At 41.6% G+C, this 9,611-nt stretch overlaps 1 pseudogene; it reads left to right on the forward strand.

The window, feature by feature from the left end:
* Nucleotides 1-2,959: 2,959 nt before the first annotated feature.
* On the forward strand, nt 2,960-5,161 carry LOC141496465 (sodium-dependent phosphate transport protein 2B pseudogene; annotated as a pseudogene).
* Nucleotides 5,162-9,611: the final 4,450 nt, after the last annotated feature.

Raw genomic sequence — 9,611 nt, forward strand, 5'->3', positions numbered from 1 at the left:
CCATAACATTCATATACCATAACTTGTTCGGTCATTCCCCAATTGATGGGCATCCCCTCAATTTCCAATTCCTTGCCACTACAAGTCTATGATACTATGAAAGGTATTTAATGTACAACTTCAGTCAAGTATGGTATAAGTACTTATTTCATAAAGTGCCAAGATACAAAAAACTATCACAGAAAATAAATTTAAACCAGGATTCAGGAACTTATGATTGCTTTGATAATATATTTTGAAAGATTAAATCATAAACATCAAAACAGTAAGCAAGGGAATGTAGGACTGCTGAATCACCATTCCACATTTCACCTCAATTTTGTCAAAAGGGGCAGGAAAAATAACACTTGCCCAAGGAAAATGGATCGAATTAAGTTGTAAAGAAACACAGTCTCTCAGATAAAATATTGAGGAGAGACAAAGACTATTCTAAGGACCAGAGAGAGAGAGAGAGAATTGCATCTCAATGAATGTTCTGAGAGAATTGGTTTTGAAGGAAAAGCTGTAACTGAGGTCAAAGTGGCTATAAGGCTTTGTGCTCAACCAGTTCATTTGAATGTGCAAAACTGTAAATCAAATAAATGTTTCAGGACTCTGAGAAGATTTTATTGGGATTATTGGATTCTTGTCTGAAAGGAAGATGTATTTTTTGAGTTTTACCTCACAAGATAAAGATGAGTCACTGACTCCTATGATGGTTTGATTTGAGACATGGAAATCTGGCCTCATATAGAAGCCAAAGGAGTTTTGAGAAGAAGTTGTAGGAAGCAAACAGAAGGAATGTAAGTTAAGTACAAAAGGAATCATAAGAATCTAGAGACAGAAGACATAGATTTTCAACTATAACTAACACTTGCTCATTGGAAGAGAAAACATTACTTTACCAGTTACCTGAAAAAGCTTCTGGAAGCTCCTTGGGAGAGCTTGATCCTGAAGCTGGATGAAGGGGTTTATTACTCACTAGTGCCATTTACACCTTCAAAATAGGATAACTACTCAGGGTCACCTGTGTTGCCTTCTACTGCTCTCTCTAGTTTGAGAGGGACAAATAGAGGGAGAAAGACAGGTTTTGTAATTAGGGATTATATATCTACTTCCAAATTGCTATCCAGAATGGTTGGATCAGTTCACGACTTCACTAACAGTGTCCCAATTTTCCCACATCCTCTATATCAATGACAATTTTCCTTTTCTGTCATTTTAGTCAATCTGATAGGTATGAGGGGGTACCTCATAGTTGCTTTAATTTACCTTTCTCTAAGAAGATTGATTTTGAGCAAAGATTTGAAGGATGTTAGGGATTAGGTATGTGAGTAGAGAATAACATTCAAGTAGTCCTTAGTTAGCTTTAAGTTTAAATATACAGTACTTAAAGAATGGTGGTTGATCGATCCATAAAGGGAAAAATGATGTCCCACCTGAAAAGGAGAATATAAACTTAGGAGATGGAGATTGTTCCACTTTTCTCTTTTGTGTCCCAAGTCTGAAATCAGTTTGTGATTCAATAAATGTTTGTTGAATCATTAATGGGTTCACACTTTAGCCAAGGCACTAGCTATTCAAATTCTCTCTGCTGTTGTCGAAGATTGCAGGGCAAATATGAGGTAATTCCTAGAAGTTAAGTCTTCCAATAGAACAATAATAGGGCTCAATCAATTCTCTCCTTAAGGGGTGGCTAGGTAGCGCAGTGGATAGAGCATCACCCTGGCTCACTCAGGAGGTACCTGAGTTCAAATTCGACCTCAGACACTTAATAATTACTTAGCTGTGTGGCCGTGGGCAAGCCACTTAACCCCATTGCCTTGTAAAAACTAAAAAAAAAAAAAATAGAGACCAATCAATTCTCTCCTTAGTCTCTCATACAGAGATCTACAACTTTACTAGACAGATTCTCTTGAGTAACTGAGTCTCCATTTCCAAGTCTGGAGAGACAGTGGGTAAAGACAGTTCAGATGGACTTTGATGAGGGTTTGCTATGGTCCACTGGAGATTCCACGTAGGAGTGGAACGGAACAGGTTGGTTCTGTGATTCCCTGAGTGCCAGGGGATCCTCTACTACCCAGGACTGTTTGGTCATAACAAACTTGTAACCTAAAATAATATAAGAATTGGCCCAAAAGTCCTAGATGATGCCAGCAGCTGCCAACAGGGGCATTGTGCTGGAAAGGTGATGATATAGAAGATGGTCTGCCCAATGGATACTCTATCTGGACTGGACTTAAGATCTCAGCAGAAGAGTTGAGGGTCAAGGACTTCCTCTGCTAATGCCTTACTAGCACCTCTTTCAACACACAGTGTTAGAGAACTGTCTAGACCATTAAGGAGTTCAGTGAGTTGCCTGGAGTTTCAAAAGTCCTATCTGACACTGGATGGATCCCCCTACAAATTAACTTTTTTTTTTTCTACCACTACTAGGACTAAGATCTACTTCTCTCTAGTTTACACATCTGCAAAAGTAACCAGAAATTTAGTGATAACAACCCACTTTGATCAATTCCTTTAATTGTCAATGTAATCCTTGGTTAACACCTGGGTGTGAACCCAGGAAGGGGGGACTCGGTTAAGTAAACACTCTGCCTTGTTTCCTTGGGATTTGTCAAAACCTTTCTAATTGGCTTCCTTTTCCCACCTTTCCCTTTGGAATAGGGCTATAAATGCTGATCTTCAGGCTGCTGCAGCCCAGAGTATAAACTGGAAGTCACAGTGTCTTCCCCATCTCTCCTTTGGAGGGAAGTCCCTTGTGTGCCTGAGTAGGGTTGAGGCCTCAGAAGCTCTTGCAAAAAGGTCTCCAGAACTGTCAGTGGCCTGGACTCAGATTCAGAGCTTTTTCTGGTCTGGTTTGGGGAGAGAAGGACTCTTGGCAGTGACCAAGAGCTGGGAGCTTGAAACAAGTGGACAGCCTTCCCGGGGCTGCTGACTTGGATAGGAATCACTTCTTGGACCAGGAAGATGATCTTTGTCCCCTCATTGTGAATTGGAAAATTCCCAGCCTGCTCCTAGGAAGTCCATCAAAGAAGCCACCAGCCAACAATCTACTATGTCTGGGAAACTAAGAGGAATTCTTGGCAAGAATGCCTATTCTCCTGTAAGAAAGATGGAACTTCAGCCCTCTTACTCTGCTGTGGTAGTGGGAGAGCAAGACCCATGGGACATGCCTAAGTGGAAGAACTCGGTACTTGAGTGGACACAGAGAGACACCAAAGGAAAAGTAAGTGCTGTCTTGGCAGGGTTTGGAAAAGTGCTTCTCCTCCTGGGACTTCTCTATTTATTCATCTGCTCCTTGGACATTCTCAGCAGTGCTTTCCAGCTGGTTGGGGGGAAAATGGCTGGGGCAATTTTCCAGAATGGCTCGGTTTTGACCAATCCTTTGGCTGGGCTGATGATCGGTGTGCTGGTGACAGTCCTGGTGCAGAGTTCCAGCACATCCACTTCCATTGTGGTCAGCCTGGTGTCCTCTTCACTGCTGACAGTCCAGACAGCCATTCCCATTATCATGGGAGCCAATATTGGGACTTCAGTCACCAACACAATTGTGGCCCTCATGCAGGCTGGAGAGAGGGATGAATTTCGAAGGGCTTTTGCTGGAGCTACTGTCCATGATTTTTTTAACTGGTTGTCAGTGCTGGTGCTGCTGCCTGTGGAGGTGATCACGGGCTACCTCTATCACCTCTCTGATGTCATCGTGAAAACCTTTCATCTCAAGAGTGGAGATGCTGCCCCTGCACTGCTGAAAGTCATCACAGATCCCTTCACCAAGCTCATCATCCAGCTGGATAAAAAAGTCATCAATGAAATTGCCAAAGGAACTGAAGCAGCCCAAAACAAGAGCCTAATCAAGACTTGGTGTAAAGTTCTAACCAAGGTGACTCTCAGCAACATTACAGTTCCCTCACCAGGAAGCTGCACCTCTCCCAGGCTCTGCTGGAGGGCAGGGAACGTGACCTGGGCCCTGGTGAATACAACCTCCAAGGAGAACATTGAAAAATGCAAACATGCCTTGGTTGGGGTCGGTCTCTCAGATCTGGCTATTGGACTCATTCTTCTTGCCCTCTCCTTGCTGGTCCTGTGCACCTGCTTGATATTGATTGTCAAGGTCTTGAACTCTGGGCTCAAGGGACAAGTTGCTGCTGTGATTAAGAAGACAATCAATACAGATTTCCCCTTTCCTTTTGGCTGGCTGGCAGGCTACCTTGCCATTCTTGTTGGATCTGGGATTACATTTCTTGTGCAGAGTAGCTCTGTGTTCACCTCTGCAATCACCCCTCTGGTTGGCATTGGTGTGATCAGTCTGGAAAGAGCTTATCCTTTAACCTTGGGCTCTAACCTGGGGACCACCACCACCGCCATCCTGGCTGCCCTGGCAAGCCCTGGAAAGACTTTGCAAAATTCACTCCAGATTTCACTTTGCCATTTCTTCTTCAACATATCCGGAGTCCTCCTGTGGTACCCAGTGCCATTTATGCGCCTGCCAATCCATCTTGCCAGGGCCCTGGCCAATATCACAGCCATTTACCGTTGGTTTGCTGTTGTATACCTCATCATCTGCTTTTTCCTAGCCCCACTGATGGTGTTTGGCCTCTCCCTAGCAGGTTGGCCTGTGTTGGTGGGTGTAGGGGCACTCTTCTCCTTTCTGTTGTTGGTGGTACTGGGGATTTGGGGCCTCCAAGTCCGCTGCCCTCAAGTTCTCCCTAATGTGCTGCAAAACTGGGACTTCTTGCCTCTCTGGATGCACTCTCTTCAGCCCTGGGATGGACTAGTGTCTCTCCTTATTGGCAAGTGCTACTGGGCCTGCTGCCTGCTGGGCAGATGCCCCTGCTACTGCCTTTGCAGGAATAGCAGGAATCTGGATGAAGATCAGGAAAATGGCAGGATAATCCCCATCAATATCTACAACATCTATGAGGAAGCTAGACAAATAACTGACCAGGCCCAAGCCTGGGGCCCAGGCACAGATGTCTATGAGGAAACTGGACAAATAAGTAACCAGGCCCAAGCCTGGGGCCCAGACACAGTCAGAAGCTCGGGAAAACCAGAGAGACTGAGGGAGCCTGTGCATGCTAGCTGCTCAGATGTACTTGATGGGTCTCTAATGGAACCTCCTTCAACGAGGGAAGAGTCTTCACATGAATTTTACATCTTCACATACATCTCTTCCCTCTAACACACTTTCTCTAATAATCCCACCTCATCCCATTTAACTGGGCTCTACCCAGCTCCAAAGAGGATGCAAGAAAGGGCAGTAAAGGTTTAGGAACAGCAACCAGCCCATTCCCCAAATCCCATGTCACTCTATTTTAGGGTCATATGGAGCCTCATGCTTGACCTTCTGCTATTTTTAAACCTTGTCCTGGAGATACCATTAGATTCTATTTCTATAGTCACCGAATTGTATCACATTTTCCCAAGTCATATAGTTAATCACCTGTCTCATTCTGGTTTTATGTTGCTCATCATTGGAAACAAGAAAGTGTTGAACTTTAAAATATCTGGTTCTAAGTCTGTAGCAAATACAAGCAAGGATATTTGTATATTTTGTAAAATCTTTGTCCATATTGCATTATGAATCCAGAAGTTATGTATCCCTTTGCTCCCCATTGTACTCTGAAGACCTTTCTCCAGTTGTATTAATCATGTGATCCATGTACATGGTGTGCAAATATGTAAAAATATTTTTTGGAAAGAAACAATAAAAGATATACAAACATCAAAATTAAATGATTATAAATTCCTTACGAGTGGGAGTTCTTTGATTTAGATCTTCCCAGTGCCAGGTAAGAGTGTTTGCCACACAGTAGGGGTTCCATAAATACTTGCTGGTTGGCAGATGCTATTCTTAATCCCTGGAGAGTATTTCACTCCCTCCTTCCCACTGGTCCCATCCCCAGATTCCTGCTCTTTGAGTAGAGAGATCACCAGAAGCCAGGCCAGGAAAGACATAGAGAAGAAATTGTCTCCTTTGTGTCTGACGGCATGGTATAGTTTAGTGAAAAAGAGCACTTTTTTCCTATTTCCTTGTTGGAGATTCTGATTTCTATTGCTTACAACTTGTATACCAGCCTGGCCTATTTGCTACCTCTCCTTTATTCACTGCTGTTCATAGCATTATCTGCTTTTACCTAGCCCTGCTGTGTTTCACTTCTCTCTCTGACAGGTTGACCTGTGTGGATAGGTTTAGGGGCACACCTCTCCTTTCTTTTGCTGGTGGTACTGAAGATTCATTTCTTCCAACCCCCTTTGTCTCATATTTTCCATGTCTGTAAAGTAAGGGTCTTAGAACCACAATTTCTAATTCTTCTAGTTCCCAATTCTTTGATAAACCCACATTTGTACTATATCCAATATTCACATGGATGTCCCCACAATTACCCTGATTTTCTAGTTTATCCATATCTTCAGGTTCATAACCAATTGCTCTCCTCTATGAACAGTCAGTCACAGGGATGATCAGTCATCTCTAGAATCTAAGCATCACTCAAAAAATTTTTTCTACCTCTGGGATCTTGAATTCTGAAATTCCCTTTTCTTATCATAATGTTTTATCTTTCCATCTCTTCTTCTGATGAATTATTCCAACACCTATTCCTCACCTTCACTATATGCTCCAGTCACTCCACTCCCTCCACCTTCACCCCATCACCCTTGCTCTGCTCTTTAATAATCTTACCCTATAGTCAAGGACTCAACAATATATCACTCCTCAAGCTTGAAACACTGATCCTTTGTCCCATTGCATTTCATGCCTTATCTCCAGTGCCTTCTCTGCTGTCTTTGTATCCATCATCCATCTTGCCTTCTCAGCTCTTTTTCTGAGGACTCAGTCAACAATTTTATCTCTCATAATGAGTTCAGGTTACTGATGTTTCCCTGAACTATGATATAATTGGGAAATTGATGGCATTCCCATCAGCTGGGGAACAAATTGTGGCGTGTGATTATAATGAAATGCTATTCTGCTATAAGAAATGACTAGCAGGATGCTCTCCATGAAACCTAGAAAGACTTACCTGAGCAGATGCAATGGGGAATGTACTATATACAAAGTAATAGCAATGCTGCAACCTAAAATAGCTCTGAAGAACTGAAGATAAAGAATGTTATCCATCCCCAGAGAAAGAGCCAATGGTTTCTGAATACAATTGAAGTATACTTTTGTTAAACTTTATTTTCCTTGAGATTTCTTTTGTGGTGGAAGGTGGTGGGAGTTGAAGTCTATCTTTTTTTTCTCAGCAGGTCCATTTTCTCAGTGTGTCTATTATGGAAATGTTTTGTATGATTACACATTTTTAACCTGTATCAAACTGTTTGGTTTCTCAATGGGGATGGGGGTGGGCTGGGAAGAAGTGAGAGAATTTGGAACACAAAAGTTTTTTTAGAGAGATTTTATTTATTTTGAGTTTTACAACTTTTTCCCCATTCTTGCTGCCCTCCCCCCACCCCCCACCAGAAGGCATTCTGTTAGTCTTTACATTGTTTCCATGATATACTCTGATCTCAGTTGAATGTGATGAGGCAGAAATCATATCCTTAAGGAAGAAAAATAAAGTATAAGAGATAACAAAATTACATAACAAGACATCAGGTTTTTTTCCCTAAATTAAAGGTAATAGTCCTTGGTCTTTGTTCAAACTCCACAGTTCTTTCTCTGGATACAGATGGTATTCTCCATTGCAGAGAGCCCCAAATTGTCCCTGATTGTTGCACTGATGGAATGAGCAAGTCCATCAAGGTTGATCATCACCCCCATGTTGCTGTTAGGATGTACAATGTTCTTCTGGTTTTGCTCATCTCACTCAGCATCAATTCATGCAAATCCCTCCAGGCTTCCCTGAATTCCCATCCCCCCTGGTTCCTAATAGAACAATAGTGTTCCATGACATATATATACCTCAGTTTGTTAAGCTATTCCCCAAATGAAGGACATTCAGTTAATTTCAAATTCTTTGCCACCATAAATAGGGCTGCTATTAATGGAACACAAAATTTTTTTAGACATGTTAAACCTTGTTTTTTTGGGGGGTTTTTTTTGGGGGGGTTAGATTTTCTAAGGCAATGGGGTTAAGTGGCTTGCCCAAGGCCACACGGCTAGGTAATTATTAAGTGTCTGAGGCCAGATTTGAACTCAGGTACTCCTGACTCCAAGGCCAGTACTCTATCCACTGCACTACCTAGCTGCCCCCTAAACCTTTTTTTTACATGGAACTAGGAGAAAATAAAATACCAAAGAAATTTTAAAAATTTTTTAAAAGGGTCCCACAGCCTTGAAAAATCTAAAAAAAAAAAAATTTTTTAAAGGGGTTGGCTAGGTGCCGCAGTGGATCAAGCACCGGCCCTGGAGTCAGGAGAACCTGGGTTCAAATTCAGCTCAGACGCTTAATGATTACCCAGCTGTGTGGCCTTGGGCAACCCACTTAACCCCATTTGCCTTGCAAAAACCTAAAAAGACATAAAAAATAAAAAGAATGACAATGGTATTTTCTTTTTTAGCTAGGTTTGGAGAAAAAAGAAAGGTCATAGAAGAGATAGGACCTTTGCTTTGGGGTGGCAGGGACCATCATAATTGGCAATATTATTTTGCATCAGCTTTTTCTGCTAATGAATATGACCTTCGTCCTGAAGATGACAGAACAAAACAACTAATAGGTAATTGATATTTAAGATAGGTAAATAAATAGTAGGAGAACCATTCTGGAGAGCAATTTAGAACTATGCCCAAATGACAATCAAACTTTGCAGATCCTTTGATTCAGTAATATCACTATTTTCTCTATCCCAAAGAAATCATAAAAAAGGGAGGGAAGAGATACCCATGTACATTCATAGCAGCTCTTTTTGTGGTGATAAAGAATTGGAAATTGAGGGGATGCCTGTCAAATTGGGAATTAACTGAACAACTAGGAGTATATGAATGTAATTTAATATTATTGTTTTATAAGAAATGTTGAGCAGGCAGATTTCAGAAAAACCTGGAAAAATTTGCATGAACTGATGCTCAGTGAACTGAGCAGAACCAGGAGAGCATTGTTCATAGTAACAGCAACATGATGTGATGATCAACTATAATAGATTTAATTCTTCTCAGCAATACAGTGATCCAAAACAATTCTTTTTTTTTAGGTTTTTGCAAGGCAATGGGATTAAGTGGCTTGTCCAAGGCCACACAGCTGGGTAATTATTAAGTGTCTGAGGCTGGTTTTGAACTCAGGTCCTCCAGACTCCAGGGCCGGTGCTCTATCCACTGCACTACCCAGCTGCCCCATCCAAAGCAATTCTAAAAGACTTTTGTTGCAAAATGCCATCCACACCTAGAGAATGAACCTTGGAGTCTGAATGAAGGTCAAAACTACTACTTTCATGTTTTAAAATTTCTTTTTTTTTCTTTCTTGTGGTTTTTCCTTTTTGTTTTGATATTCTTTCACATGAGTGAGTAATACGTCAGGGCCAGTGCTTGATCCACTGCGGCACCTAGCATGAGTAATACGTCAATAGGTGTATATGAGGTATAATATGAGGAGGATAATCTATAAACATAGGTCAGTAAACTTAATTTCAATACCTGGTAAAATTCTAGAACATATCATTAAGGAAATAATTGGCAAACATCTAGAAAGGGA

The sequence above is a fragment of the Macrotis lagotis genome, chromosome 8 (genome assembly GCF_037893015.1).
Source record: "Macrotis lagotis isolate mMagLag1 chromosome 8, bilby.v1.9.chrom.fasta, whole genome shotgun sequence".
Classification (NCBI taxonomy): domain Eukaryota; kingdom Metazoa; phylum Chordata; class Mammalia; order Peramelemorphia; family Peramelidae; genus Macrotis; species Macrotis lagotis.